This window comes from Schistocerca cancellata, chromosome 5, assembly GCF_023864275.1.
Source record: "Schistocerca cancellata isolate TAMUIC-IGC-003103 chromosome 5, iqSchCanc2.1, whole genome shotgun sequence".
Taxonomy (NCBI): Eukaryota; Metazoa; Arthropoda; class Insecta; order Orthoptera; family Acrididae; genus Schistocerca; species Schistocerca cancellata.
The window spans coordinates 627,323,461-627,338,660 of record NC_064630.1 but is presented as its reverse complement, the minus strand read 5'-3'; positions in this window follow the sequence as shown (position 1 = coordinate 627,338,660).

Sequence of the window (15,200 nt, the reverse complement as noted above, 5' to 3'; positions counted from 1 at the left end):
TGATGACATAACTTACCACTCTTATGGATGATGGAGTGTTAATAAAGGGGGTAACAGACCAGGCGAGCCAATTATACGGCACTATACTTATTAACCCATTTGTTGATTGGGCAGCCATGGCTACTAGAAATGAAAGAGCGACTGCCATTGGCTGTTCCATCCAGTGGCCAATCCCACAGTATGGGGAAGAGAAGTTAGGCTGAGGAGACGCCCAACTGCGCAGCGCGACAGGCACTTTCCCTTGAGACATCAAGTGGGTCAGAGGGCATCCCTCTCTGACGTGACGACATGGAAAGGAGATATATTGGTATAAACACTTTGTTCACCCAGCTCAAAAATTCAGTCAAGAGCTGGCTGAATTCTTTTGGTAAATCTCCAGAGCGAAGAACGAGAGCCAATATAGTTAAATTCTTGCGAGAACAGCGAAGGCAGAGTAACACATAGCACGCCAGCCGTGTGTGTGTGCTTAGCCATTAAAAGCAAAGTAGGGTGAAGTTAACGTTTTCCGCTTCACGAAAACGTAGGGCAAGTTCGCTGATGTAGAATCAGCCAGGCTCAGTATAGGATTTTGATAAATTTACAGGTCCGACGACACGCGGGAGAAGCCAAGCTGACGACGCTGTGCAACACAAGGTAAAGAACGCAGCACGCCATTTACTGTAAATGTCGTGTCACAAGCCAGTTTTTTCTCCAGTGATACGAATCCCAAAGTAGGAAGACCTGTCCTCCTTGTAGTATTTCCCAAAATTAATGTATTTCCTTTGTGCACTCGATGGCCACGTTTGTTAGCATTTATGGGGAAAGAATAAAATTTACTAGTGCCAGTAACATTGTTCAAGGTCTTTCTCTCAGTTAAAATAATTAACCATCCAAATTTTTTTGTTATTACTGATATTTTATACAGGGTGGTCCCGAATTCATGGTACAAACTTTAATGGTAGGTACAGGACATTGTAACAAGGATTTATTGTATAGGAATGTATAGCCGCAGGTGACGCGGTGAGGCGTAAACAGGGGAAAGAGAAATGGAGTGATCGGTTGGTGTCACTGCCGGTAGAGGGCAGTAGATGAACATGATGTATCGCAGTAGGGACAAGCGCCATTCACAATTGTGCTGCCGTAGACGATGGGTGACTTTACGTATGCAGAAAAAGCAGACATGCATTACATGTACGGCCGTGCAAATGGTAACGCCAGAGCTGCGTTACGAATGTATCGCGCGGAGTATCCTAATCGACGAATGCCGGATCATAGAATTTTTCAACGGTTACATCGTCAACTTTGTGAAACAGGTACGTTCGACGTCAACAGACATGACGCTGGTCGATTAAGAGCTGTACGCACTCCAAGACTGGAAGAACGCATCTTGAACATAGTGGCTGATAGACCCGAGTCAAGCACAAGAACTGTTGCGCGTGACGTACATGTGAGTCATCAGACTGTATGCAGAGTGTTAAATGAAAATCGCTTACACCCCTTCCATTTTCAAAAAGTACAAGCATTGAATCCGGCAGATTATCCTCTTCGCGTGAACTTCTGCCAGTGGTTGTTGCAGCAATGTGCGTTGCAGCCGGATTTCGTAGGTCATGTGCTATTTACAGATGAAGCGACATTTTCACGCGAGGGTGTCTTTAATGCGCACAATTCCCATGTGTGGGCAACAGATAATCCACATGCAACGCGTCCACATGCGTATCAACAACGTTTCGGTATTAATGTGTGGGCTGGTATTGTGAACGACTTTTTGATTGGGCCATACTTACTACCCACGCGACTCTGTGGCGAAAGCTATCTTATTTTTCTGCAAGAAGTGTTACCAGAACTGCTGCAAGATGTTCCGCTCGCCATTCGTAACCGCATGTGGTTTCAGCACGATGGAGCGCCAGCACACTTCAGCACTGCTGTACGGAATTACCTGAATGCCACGTTTGGTGCTAGATGGATTGGGCGTGGTGGACCAGTCCCTTGGCCACCCCGATCTCCTGATTTCTCTTGCCTCGATTACTTTTTATGGGGACATCTTAAGAGTCTTGTTTATGAGACTCCAGTTGACTCAGATGAGGATCTCGTTGCTCGCATAGCTGTAGCTGCTGCAGGTGTGCGTGAAATACCAGGCATCTTTGAACGTGTACGCCAATCGCTGCACCGACGCTGTCAAGCATGTATCGCTCATGGTGGACGCAATTTTGAACACTTACTGTAAACATGACACTTGTCAACAACGATTTCAATAAAATCTTTCGTTTTCCTTTCGGCCGTTATTTCCCCTGTTTACGCCTCACCGCGTCACCTGGGACTATACATTCCTATACAATATATCCTTGTTACAATGTCCTGCACCTACCATTAAAGTTTGTACCATGAATTCGGGACCACCCTGTATTTTATGTTATTTGAGAAATTTAATACCAGGATGCCCTTGTCTAAACAGGCGATACCTGAGATTGCCCTTGTGCAATGTAATGGCCCAACATGTGCTAAAGTAAAAGAGAAATGTAAATGTCGTGTGACTAGGACCTGGCGTCGGGTAGACCATTCGCTGGGTGCAAGTCTTTCGATTTGATGCCACTTCGGCGACTTGCGTGTCGATGGGGATGAAATGATGATGATAAGGACAACACAACACCCAGTCCCTGAGAGGATAAAATCTCCGACCCAGCCCGGAATCGAGCCTGGGCCCTTAGAATTGACATTCTTGTGCGCTGACCACTTTTTTTTTTCATTTTATTCGTTGTTGATCGTTGTGTTTGGTCGTTGCGAACGTCACATGACATCAGTTAAAGTTCGTTTGTCGATCCTTCTACTCAGTTTTTTTGTCACAGAGGCCAACCAGCTCTCCGACCGAACACACTGAGCTACCGTGCCGGCGACGACTCAGCTACCGGGGCGGACTGCCAAAGTGATTCCAATAAATACAGCTACAGGGAATATTTGTTGTCTATTCTAAGATAGAGGTCCCCCTTCCTACCTCACTGGAATATGTTAGGAACACTGATGGCAGCCATTCTCCTGAAATCTAAACCCTTGGTGAGCAATAGCACGTTTTCTTACAGGTCGGGTTCAAACTGCGTTATGCGAGCTAAGTGGAATCTTGCACACAATGCAACCATAGAATTCACTTATTACCAACCAGAGGCATGTTTAGAAGTGTTACCAACTCGTAAAGAACAATATGTGAGTTCCTGGTTTCACTCCCTTGCCCGATTATACTGCAACTGCCGCCACATGCAATTAAATTTGCAGAAACGTCTAGTCAATGACGTTTGGCACCAACCTACATAGGGATAAATGATCATCACGATAAAATGAGAGAAATCAGGGCTCGCACCGAAATATTTAAGTTCTCGCTTTTCCCTCGTGCCGTTCGAGAGTGGAACAGTAGAGAGACAGCTTGAGTGTGGTTCACTGAACCCTCTGTCAGGCACTTTATTGTGAATAGCAGAGTAATCACGTAGATGTAGATGTTTGTTGATCCTCTAGTGTAAAACAATGTTTGTCACAGTACGGAATTAGATGGTTACTGCCCCGTGTTTAGACGTACCTATTCCGAGAGTGGCCTCGCTGAAGAAGGGGACGCACAGCAGCGACGCAGCGGCCACAGGTAGCGTCAGCCGCCGCAGCAGCATTCCGCCCGCAGCCACCACTCGAGGGCATCATTATTCCGGCCGCTTGTCGGCTATCCCGTTACACGAGCCTCTCGTTCGCAGAGCGCTGGTTATTCAGGGAGCAGTCGCAATTTATATGAATTACGCGGCTCCGCGGGAGGGCCCACTTTTATGTGTACGGCCACTTCCTCTCAGAAACCTAATTACGTTTAACATCAATCGGCCACAAAAGACTCCTCCTCAGAATCATTCAGATTTTTTTATTCAGGCTGCGTCTTTGTTGGAAACAAGCGGAGTGGAAAGAGGCGCTGATGAGGCAACGAGTCTTATCTTTGCTACCAACTGGCAACGTCGTCATCCACCAATAGTGAGTGGTACCTCTTTCGGATCGCCACAGTATATGGGACTCCTTTCTGACGCCGAAATATTTGAAGCGTCAAATAGTGTCCCTTCCCCTGCCCACCCTCCTTCCCCCCACCCAGCAAAAAAAAAAAGAAAGAAAGAAAACAATAGGTATTTGGAGATACTTAACTTACACTTCGAGTAAAATATTCCTCAAAATATGGCAATCGTTGCGACTGAGGAATTATGGGTATCAGTAACTAATGTGGCGCCGGCCGGAGTGGCCGAGCGGTTCTAGGCGCTACAGTCTGGAACCGCGCGATCGCTACGGTCGCAGGTACGAATCCTGCCTCGGGCATGGATGTGTGTGATGTCCTTGGGTTAGTTAGGTTTAACTAGTTCTAAGTTCTAGGGGACTGATGACCTCAGATGTTAAGTCCCATAGTGCTCAGAGCCATTTGAACTGATGTGGCGGCCTCATAGTGCCAAAACAGACAGCTGCGCTACGTAACTTGAATAGCGCCATGACTGTTTTGGTGGAACAGTGTTTTCAGGAAAGTCTTTATTAAGTCAATTTTTCGAAAATCACAGACTGCTAAAAGTTGTCACTGAGAAAAAAACTGATGTAGGAATGGCGGTGACATATGGACTGTTGGGAAATTGGAACAGAAGAGAACTCTAGCATTTGGGATGTGGCACTACAGAAGAATTTTGAAAATTAGTTGGAGTGATGAAGTAAACAATGAATAGGCTCTCCGCAGAATTGGCGAGCAAAGGAGTATATGGAAATAACTGACAATACGGAGAGTCAGGACGGTAGGACATCTGTTTAGACTTCAGAGAACATCTTCCATGGTAATACAGGGAGCTGTACTGGATAAAAAGTGTAAAGGCAGACAAAGATTCGAATACAACTAGCAAACAATTGAGGACGTAGGTTGCGAGTGCTACTCGAAGATGAAAAGGTTGGCGCAGAGGAGGAAAATCGTGACGGGCAGTATCAAACCAGTCAGAATATTGATGTCTGACAAAAGAAGTTACTGGTGTCGGCTGTTGCTTGCTCAGGCCTCGTCGTGGAGCAGTGAAGCAGTTACGGTGTGGGGAGCAGCCACACAGGCATGAGGCAGCAGCGCCGGGGGAATCGCCACGGCGCGGGGGCGAGTTAATAATAACAACTGGTCACGGATAACAAGTAAATGGGCGTAATGGTGTTGTTGTTGTTGCGGTCTTCAGTCCTGAGACTGGTTTGATGCAGCTCTCCATGCTGCTCTATCCTGTGCAAGCTTCTTCATCTCACAGTACCTACTGCAACCTACATCCTTCTGAATCTGCTTAGTGTATTGATCTCTTGGTCTCCCTCCACGATTTTTACCCTCCACGCTGCCCTCCAATACTAAACTGGTGATCCCTTGATGCCTCAGAACGTATCCTACCAAGCGATCCCTTCTTCTAGTCAAGTTGTGCCACAAACTCCTCTGCCCCCCCCCCCCACCCAATTCTGTTCAATACCTCCTCATTAGTTACGTGATCTACCCATCTAATCTTCAGCATTCTTCTGTAGCACCATATTTCGAAAGCTTCAATTCTTTTCTTTTCCAAACTATATATCGTCCATGTCTCACTTCCATACATGGCTACACTCCATACAAATACTTTCAGAAACGACTTCCTGACACTTAAATCTATACTTGATGTTAACAAATTTCTCTTCTTCAGAAACGCTTTTCTTGCCATTGCCAGTCTACATTTTATATCCTCTCTACTTCGACCATCATCAGTTATTTTGCTCCCTAAATAGCAAAACTCCCTTACTACTTTACGTGTCTCATTTACAAATCTAATTCCCTCAGCATCAGGTGTTGATATCGTTGACAAAATCAACAAATTTATCATTGAAATAAATTATCAAAATAATGTATATACTGAAACAATTTTGTAAATATTCGAAATTTGGACCAGCCCGACTTTATGTGAATGATTACGCAGACGTTATTGTGTTGCGACAGAAAGGACGAGCACCTTAGGAGCCAAAGGATTTTGAAATATTAAAAAAAATAATAGGGAAATATGATGTAACAGCGCAGTTAAGATCCCAGTAGGGTTGCAGTTCTTTCTCGTTTTTTAAATTTTCTAATTCTATCAAAACCAGATACTCTTAAGAAAACGTTTACGTTGGGGAATAAGAGGCGTTTATGCCACATCTCTGGCTACGTTTGTTACATTTTGTTGCTATGTTTTAATGCACGGTATAGGAAGATTTTGTTACAGGAGGCTAGAGAGTGGGAGTGATTACAAAGCAAACTCGTCGAATGACGCACCAGATGGCCACATAGCTTGAGCACGGCCGGGAGAGAGACAGTCGGGATTCACCTACTACGCTGGGCGCCATGCAGCGAATCTTTTATGACTTATACACTGTTTAAAAATTAGTATACAATTCCAACCGTTCAACCGTACCTGCGATGAGAACTTGTAATAATAATTTCAATGTCACTCACTTCATCAGGAAAAATAATTAAAAGTTTTAGTTACTATAGCTGGAATGGATGGTCCAAGCACAAGTCACAATAAAAATAAAATGGCAGGCGCCAGGCTGCTAAGATACACTACTGCCCATTAAAATTGCTACACCACGAACATGTGTTACAGACACGAAATTTAACCGACAGGAAGAAGATGCTGTGATATGCAAATGATTAGCTTCTCAGAGCATTCACACAAGCTTGGCGTCGGTGGCGATACCTACAACGTGCTGACATGAGGAAAGTTTCCAACCGATTTCTCATACACAAACAGCAGTCGACCGGCGTTGCCTGGTGATACGTTGTTGTGATTCCTCGTGTAAGGAGGAAAAATGCGTACCATCACGTTTACGACTTTGATAAAGGTCGGATTGTAGCCTATCGCGATTGCGGTTTATCGTATCGCTACATTGCCGCTCGCGTTGGTCGAGATCCAATGACTGTTAGCAGAATATGGAATCGGTGGGTTCAGGAAGGTAATACGGAACGCCGTGCTGGATCCCTACGGCCTCGTATCACTAGCAGTCGAGACGACAGGCATCTTATCCGCATGTCTGTAACGGATCATGCAGCCACGTCTCGATCCCTGAGTCAACAGATGGGGATGTTTTTCAAGACAACAATCATGTGCATGAACAGTTCGACGACGTTTGCAGCAGCATGGACTATCAGCTCGGAGACCATGGCTGCGGTTACCCTTGACGTTGCATCACAGACAGGAGCGCCTGCGATGGTGTACTCAACGTCGAACCTGGGAACACGAGTGGCAAAACGTAATTTTTTCGGATGAGTCCAGGTTTCGTTTACAGCATCATGGTGGACGCATCCGTGTTTGGCGACATCGCGGTGAACGCACATTGGAAACGTGTATTCGTCATCACCATGCTGGCGAATCACCCACCGTGATGGTATGGGGTGCCATTGGTTACACGTCACGGTCACCTCTTGTTCGCATTGACGACACTTTGAGCAGTGGACGTTACATTTCAGATGTGTTACGACCCCTGGCTCTACCCTTCATTCGATCCCTGCGAAACCCTACATTTCAGCAGGATAACGCACGACCGCATATTGCAGGTCCTGTTTGGGCCTTTCTGGATACAGAAAATATTCGACTGCTGCCGTGGCCAGCACATTCCCCAGAACTCTCACCAATTGAAAACGTCTGGTTAATGGTGGCCGAGCAAATGGCTCGTCACAATACGCCAGTCACTACTCTTGATGACCTATGGTATCGTGTTGAAGCTGCATGGGCAGCTGTACCTGCACACGCCATCCAAGCTCTGTTTGACTCAATGCCCAGGCGTATCAAGGCCGTTATTACGGCCAGAGGTGATTGTTCTGGGTACTGATTTCTCAGGATCTATGCACCCACATTGCGTGAAAATGTAATCACATGTCAGTTCTAGTATAATATATTTGTCCAATGAATAACCGTTCATCATCTGCACTTCCTCTTGGTGTAGCAATTTTAATGGCCAGTAGTGTCCCTCACAGCTAGTCTACGATCTGTTTCGCAGGGGTAATAGCCGAATCCGTAAAGGAAGAAACGAAAGCGTTTCTTGAGAAATTGCGTAGGGATGACATCCGATGTTCTGTCAGTTCACGGCAGTTTTCGATCGGTTTTCGGAGTGGGAAACACACGAAGTGGTGCGCGAAGTGCAACTCCACATAAAGATGGAAGTAAGTGTCAATACTGCCACGACAACATACTCGTATTTGTGTGGTCTCATATTGATTCTAAGATTGACTGAGGCATTTTTGTATATTTTGTGATGCTCCGGGACTAATGATTAATGACCAGGAATCTTGTTATGAATATTAACGATCTACTGGCTCTAGAAATCATGTCAATAGTTTTGCGATTAATGAAATAAAACAAAATTAGTTGGCATCCTAACATTTCACGGTTCTTATTATGCTTACTAGGGAACCATACGTACTTGCCCTCACCGATTTCATTCATGCTGACAGATGGTGTATAGTATGGCTAGCACTTCAACTTTTATCAACAGGAAGGAGTTACTATCAACCGTTTTCGAGAAAATTGAGTTTTAGTCATGCGTGTATATCTTGCTTTGCGGAAGCTGGCAAGTAAGAGTCGTAGGGAAGTGATTAAGTACTTAGTTTCAGAAGCGCAAGGTTTCTGGATAGAATATCGGTGCCGGTGCCTTTTTTTTATTCCCACATAACTCTAAATACACATTTATTATGATTGTCCAAATTATCAGTATTTAATTATTCATATATTATTTGCTTAATATTTATCATGAAATGAAGCAAAATATTTTTGTAAGGTCATTAGAAACAATTGAAAAAAACATTGAATCAAATCAATATAGTCTTTTTATTGACGTTATTGTACCTGCGTTTGTGAAACGTATGGAGCACTGGATGAATCAGGATGCTATTGATCGTAGTATCATGTCAGTTATACAGCACAAATAATGAACGTAGAGTTCTTGCAAGAGCATGATTTTTTTTCAATGTTTCTGCTGCAAAAGAGAAGCTTGGTTTACGTTCATAGATGGTTCTCGGTCATCACGCAGTTTCGCAGCATACCACGCATATCTTATCATATCACCGATTACTGATGCAGGCAACTGATTATGTACGATTGTTTGAATTTTTATGTAGTCTTCTCCTGAAGCTATTTCTCTGTCGTGTTCCGAGCAATTTTGTAAACGCTTTATAAGGTTTCTCACCGCCCTGTAAAAATAAACGTCGCAGAGCTGCACCAACTTTGTAAGTAGGCTGTTTAGGTTTTTATGTTGGTAATGTCACGTAGCGCTCTGTTTGAAAATCACTGGCTGTGCTGTGTGTAGTCTGTGGCTGGTTGACATTGTTGGAATATTCGCTATTGTAGTGTTGGGCAGTTGAATGTTAACTGCGCAACGCTACGCGCTGTTCACATCCAACTGCCTATGTAACATCGCCTTAGAAAAATTAAGAATGACTGCTGGAAAACCTCTCGTTATTTGATTTTCAAACAGCTGATCGAAACTGAACGTATTCAGACATTTCTCTATACTTATTCTGATCATCACTAAACTGACACACAATATTTTTAGCGCAGCGCAGTCTCACTTTCAACAATCTCTACAAAAGAGCACTGGCTAACAATAACCTAAACCTTACATGAATCACTTACCTTACAACAATCTTCGTTACTCAATCTACTGCAACACAGCGAGCGCCAATACTGCCAGCTAAATGAAAGATTCTAACTACTGAAGGCGCTAACTACTGATAGGCATAGTTAGCAAATGAAAGATTTTGATGGAGAACAAACAATGTATTTACCTTCATAGTGTTCATAAGTCATTATATATATATATATATATATATATATATATATATATATATATATATGTATGTATGTATCAGTTCATGACATCCAGTCTTACAAATTTCCTATTTCTGACGGACACACGTCCAGATCGTCCGCTCTCAAAACTCTTCCATCTCTCTCCCCACATCCACCACTCCTGGAGGCTCACCTCCAACTGCGCAACGCTACGCGTTGTTCACATCCAACTGCCTAACACTACCATAGCGAATATTCCAACAATGCAAACCAGCCACAGACTGCATACAGCACAGTCAGTTATTTTCATACAGAGCGCTACGTGGCGTTACCAACATAAAAACCTAAACAGCCTACTTGCAACTTTAATACTGTACACTGGCAGACTCTTGTATCTTGATAAATTTCGTCACACAAAACCAGGTTTGTTTACCGTCCCCATGACCCGAGAAGCAAAAGAACTTGCTCTTATCTGGCGCGCGGCTTCAAGACATCTATTGGAAATTTCCTGTGTAGTATTGTTGTGAGTTTGCCGGATGTGGAAGTTATCATAACGATTTTGTATTTGTGTGCGTACTCACCAGGTTCTTTTTACACCCTTGGTCCAAACGACCAGTGGTCTCTTGTAAGTAAACGAATACCATACGTAGTAATTTCTTCACATAAAGTGACAGCATATAGTGCACCGCATAAATCTGTCACCATTCGCTGCACAAGAACCTTTGTTCCGCTTTCATTAATATTGGCAGCCTAGAACAAAAACTCACAAATTAGTGTCGTACAGTCCATAAAAATTGTACTGTAGTTGATGTAAATGAATGACGTACTTTTTATGTCTGATTCCTGTTTCATCAGTGCTAATAACAAAATCCTTGTCGTATTTTGGTATGAGGGCTCGAGTCTGCAGATAACATTCTCGAACTTCTACGAAACGATCTCAGGTCCTCGGGGCAATTGTTTTAAGTTGTTTATGCCCTGTTCCATCTTGTTTTATACGTTCTTCCCATCTTTTCAAACCTTATGTTTTTGAAGCAAGAAGTTACCCTTTTACGGAGAGAGGCCAAACGTCATGATTTGTCACTAGATTGAGGACTCTAATATTGTAATACTGCGGAACGTAATCTCTGCCCATTTTCAATGGCTTCTCTTAGGCCTTGTAATCATCTGATGAGGACAAAGCGACTTCTTCATTGTCTTCATACACATCATCTTCATCGATGTTTTGGTGGGCAGTTAGTTCTTCTTGTACCACGGATTTTTTCTCTGCTAGGATTTCAAAAATTCTGTGAAAAATTTCTTCTCCAGTTTCCAAGTGTTCTTGTGTGGATTACAGGATTACCATGAAAATTTGTTCATACGGTGAGTCATACCGTACCTATAACGGAAAAAGTCTCATGGTGGTTTGAAGCTCACCTTCAGGAATACGGTTATAATCGTTAACTAACCGGCGATTGACAGAGGTCTGATCGGGTTGGCAGGTTTTGTGGCAATGTGGAGACAGTGCCTGACTTCGACGCAAAATTATTGAAGAAGAGAATTTTTGTTGTAATTCCTGGCGATTTCATCTCGCAATTTCAGAATTTATGAATTTTGTGAATTATTGATGATGCAGAATTGATCCTAGTAATGAAAATATGGGCTATGAGATCACAACTTAAACAGATGTAGGTAGCGATGAGGACAATACTAATCAGTTATGAAATAATAGCATACGTAATTACATAAGATGAGCTTTGCCGGATAAAGTACGGGTTATTAGTGGAGAATTATTTCATTGGGCTGATATGAGAATGTAGACTGTGACAACAATGTGTTGGCCCGCCGGAGTGGCCGAGCGGTTCTAGGCACTGCAGTCTGGAACCGCGCGACCGCTCCGGTCGCAGGTTAGAATCCTGCCTCGGGCATGGATGGGTGTGATGTCCCTAGGTTAGTTAGGTTTAAGTAGTTCTACGTTCTAGGGGACTGATGACCACAGAAGTTAAGTCCGATAGTGCTCAGAGCCATTTGAACCATTTGATTTGAACAATGGTTCAAATGGTTCAAATGGCTCTGAGCACTATGGGACTCAACTGCTGAGGTCATTAGTCCCCTAGAACTTAGAACTAGTTAAACCTAACTAACCTAAGGACATTACAAACATCCATGCCCGAGGCAGGATTCGAACCTGCGACCGTAGCGGCCTTGCGGTTCCAGACTGCAGCGCCTTTAACCGCACGGCCACTTCGGCCGGCTTTGAACAATGTGATGACAAATAAGTGGTATTTGGTTGACGATAAGGACTTTTCACAAAAATCTGGAATAATATATTGTACCATTAATAGGTCTTATGATTTATGAATGATCATGATGATGATGTTTGGTTCTTGGGGCGCTCAACTGTGCAGTTATCAGCACCCGTACAAAATCCCAACATTTGCTCCTTCCAATCTCGACACTTTCATGAATGAAGATGAAATGATGAGGAGAACACAAACACCCAGTCATCTCGAGGCAGGTGAAAATCCCTGACCCCGCCGGGAATCGAACCCGGGACCCCGTACTCGGGAAGCGATAACGCGACCGCGAGCTGCGAACATGAGTGATGGACTGTTGCTATAGAGTAACTTAGGAAAAATGAGTAATGTTAACAAAAATAGGGGTAATGAGACGCCCATGAAGGAAAATATTGGTAATGCGGGTAGTAATGTTAATATGTCAGTTAATAATGTGTTACAATGGTGGAGTTGGTAAATCTCAGAAAGAGATGGACGGTGTTGAAGTTAAGATCAATGGCAAACAAAATGTAATCAATGGGTTTAATAAAATAGTGATAATAAGCAATAAAAAAATTTCGATTAACACAAGCTGTATGTAGATTAATGTTACGTGAAGTCAGATAGATGTCAACGAAATTTCATGAGTTAAAAAATGATTTGTCAAAAGGATTTCGTAGGTATCTGAAACTAACCAGTAAACAAACCAATGATGAGTTAAAACAAACTATGGAATATCTGCCAAATGAAATTAACGTGCGAATTGATCAGCTGATCAATCTTGTGACCAATTAAGAAAGGAAATTAAAAATAAAATGGCCAAAATATGTTAATTTCTAGGAACTTGGATACTGAAACTGACGAATTAAATATTGAGCAAGAAACGTTAGGAGACGTTATTTGTGATTAAAATAAAGTACAAGAATATGAAGATGAAACGGGAGCCAGGATAAGGGTTATGGACGTCAGACAAAGGTATCGTAAATGAAAATATGAGAACAGAGTTGTTTAAAGGAGAAGCAGAGGTTAAACATGTGGAAAAATGAGTTGAAAAAGATAAACTCAGTAATATTAATAGGTAAGTAATCGAAAATGAATTTATTATTGTGCAAAGGGAAGCAGTAATGGAACAACTGCAAATGCAGGTAATACGGATGAGGAGTACGAGAGGAAAGTAATACTGTTTGTGACATCGTAAACCAGAACAATGACTGTAAAATCTGCAATATAAAGTGTAACTTAATGTGCTCGAAGATTCGTATTAGTGACGTAGTGTATACTCATATAGGTCATGCGTCAGGTTGTGATGAAAATAAAGCATTACTAAAACTATTTAGAAAGTATCAGAAAACATTTTCTGAAAATTGGGTTATTTGGAAAGAATCCGCTCACTGGTTTTAAGTGCAAGAGCATAGCCCTTTCAAACTATGGCTTCTGGTCATGTCATAGTAGCGCGAGAAGCTGTAGATGATAACAACATACAGCTGTTTAAATTGTTAGAAGTGTGCCTATTAACTAAGCGTTTATGGTGCAGTAATTTTAATGTTTTGATAATATGGTGTGGCGTTGACCACGGATAGTGCTTGTATAACACGTATAAAGTAAGTAGCGTGAGTGCACAGAGCATGAACTGTTAAAATCAGATGGATGCATAATACCTGTTTGAAGACGTGGCTAACGGTGTGCGGGGTGACGACTGCCAGCCACCAGCTGTGGCAGTAATGTGATTGCCGCAGCACTTGACAGAGCGGCTGGTGAACGACGTTTTGCTATCGTGTACGCAGCGGGTCGTAAAACATCACTTAATGACTACAAAGTTACTTGGTACTTACTTCCATGTAAACACAGCCGACATTATTATGGATCCATCACCAGCACAGTGCCTTGTTGACAATTTGCATCGATGGCTTCGAATGATCTGCGTCACCCTCGGACCCTGTCAGCTGTTACTTACTGAAATCGGAAATCATCGAACAAAGCTATGGTTTTCCAGTCGTCCAGTGTCCAACCCACTGGTCACGAGCCCGCTTCAGGTGATCTCATACTGTTAGCAAGGGCACTCAAGTCGACTGATTTCTGCCCTAGCCCATTAAACATCACATTTCACCACATCGTCCTATACGTCCGTTATACGTTCCTCATTGATTTCTGCGGTTATTTCACCCAGTGTTGCTTGTCTGTTAGAACTGACAACTCTACGCAAACGCCGTTGCTCTCGGTCATTAAGTGAAGGCCTTAGGCCAGTGCGTTCTCCGTGGTGAGAAGTAATGCTTATTTGGTATTCTCGGCACTCTCTTGCAACTGTGGGTGTCGGAATATTGAATTCCCTACCGATTTCCTAAACTGAACGTCCCATGCTTCTGACTCCAACCACCACTGCGCATTCAAAGTCTGTTAATCCACGTTGTGTTGCTATTAACACGCCAGAAACATTTGAGATGAGTCACCTGAGTACAAGTGACAGCTCTGTCACTGCACTGTCCTTCTGCATCGTTGTTGAGGAACATGAAGTCCATGATCTCCAAATAGCCGAGTATAACCATTTCCAGTAAGTGATAGATTCATTTGAACCAGAGGGCCTAATCCATTCCATGTAAACACAGCCCACGTCATTAAATAGCCATCACCAGCACAGTGCCTTGTTGACAATTTGCATCGATAGCTTCGAATGATATGTGTCACCCTCGAACCCTACCATCAGCTGTTACCAACTGAAATCGGAAATCATCAAACAAAGCTATGGTTTTCCAGTCGTCCAGTGTCCAACCCATTGGTCAGGAGCCCGCTGCAGGTAATGTCATGCTGTTAGCAAGGTCACTCACGTCGACTGTAAGTGTGTAAGTATTACTACAGCGATCTATATATGTGCAAATCGCTATCCAGTGATTTTCGTCACCTCAGTGTATAATACCTAGGAGTAACCAGCCATTATGATCGAAACTGGAATGACTATGTAGAGTGAAAGCATGTTCCAGGATGGCTTGAGAATCATATGGAGGAATGTTGAGGAAACTACGTGCAATGCAGAGCGATCGTTTAGTTGGTGCTAATGCTGTCGTTGATGCGACAAGAACGATGGTTTATTTTTTCCCATTGTGATATTGGTGCATACAGGCTGGCGGTCAAGAAAGCTTTCTAATTAATGTAACGGTCTTGCTGCAAGAATCATCAA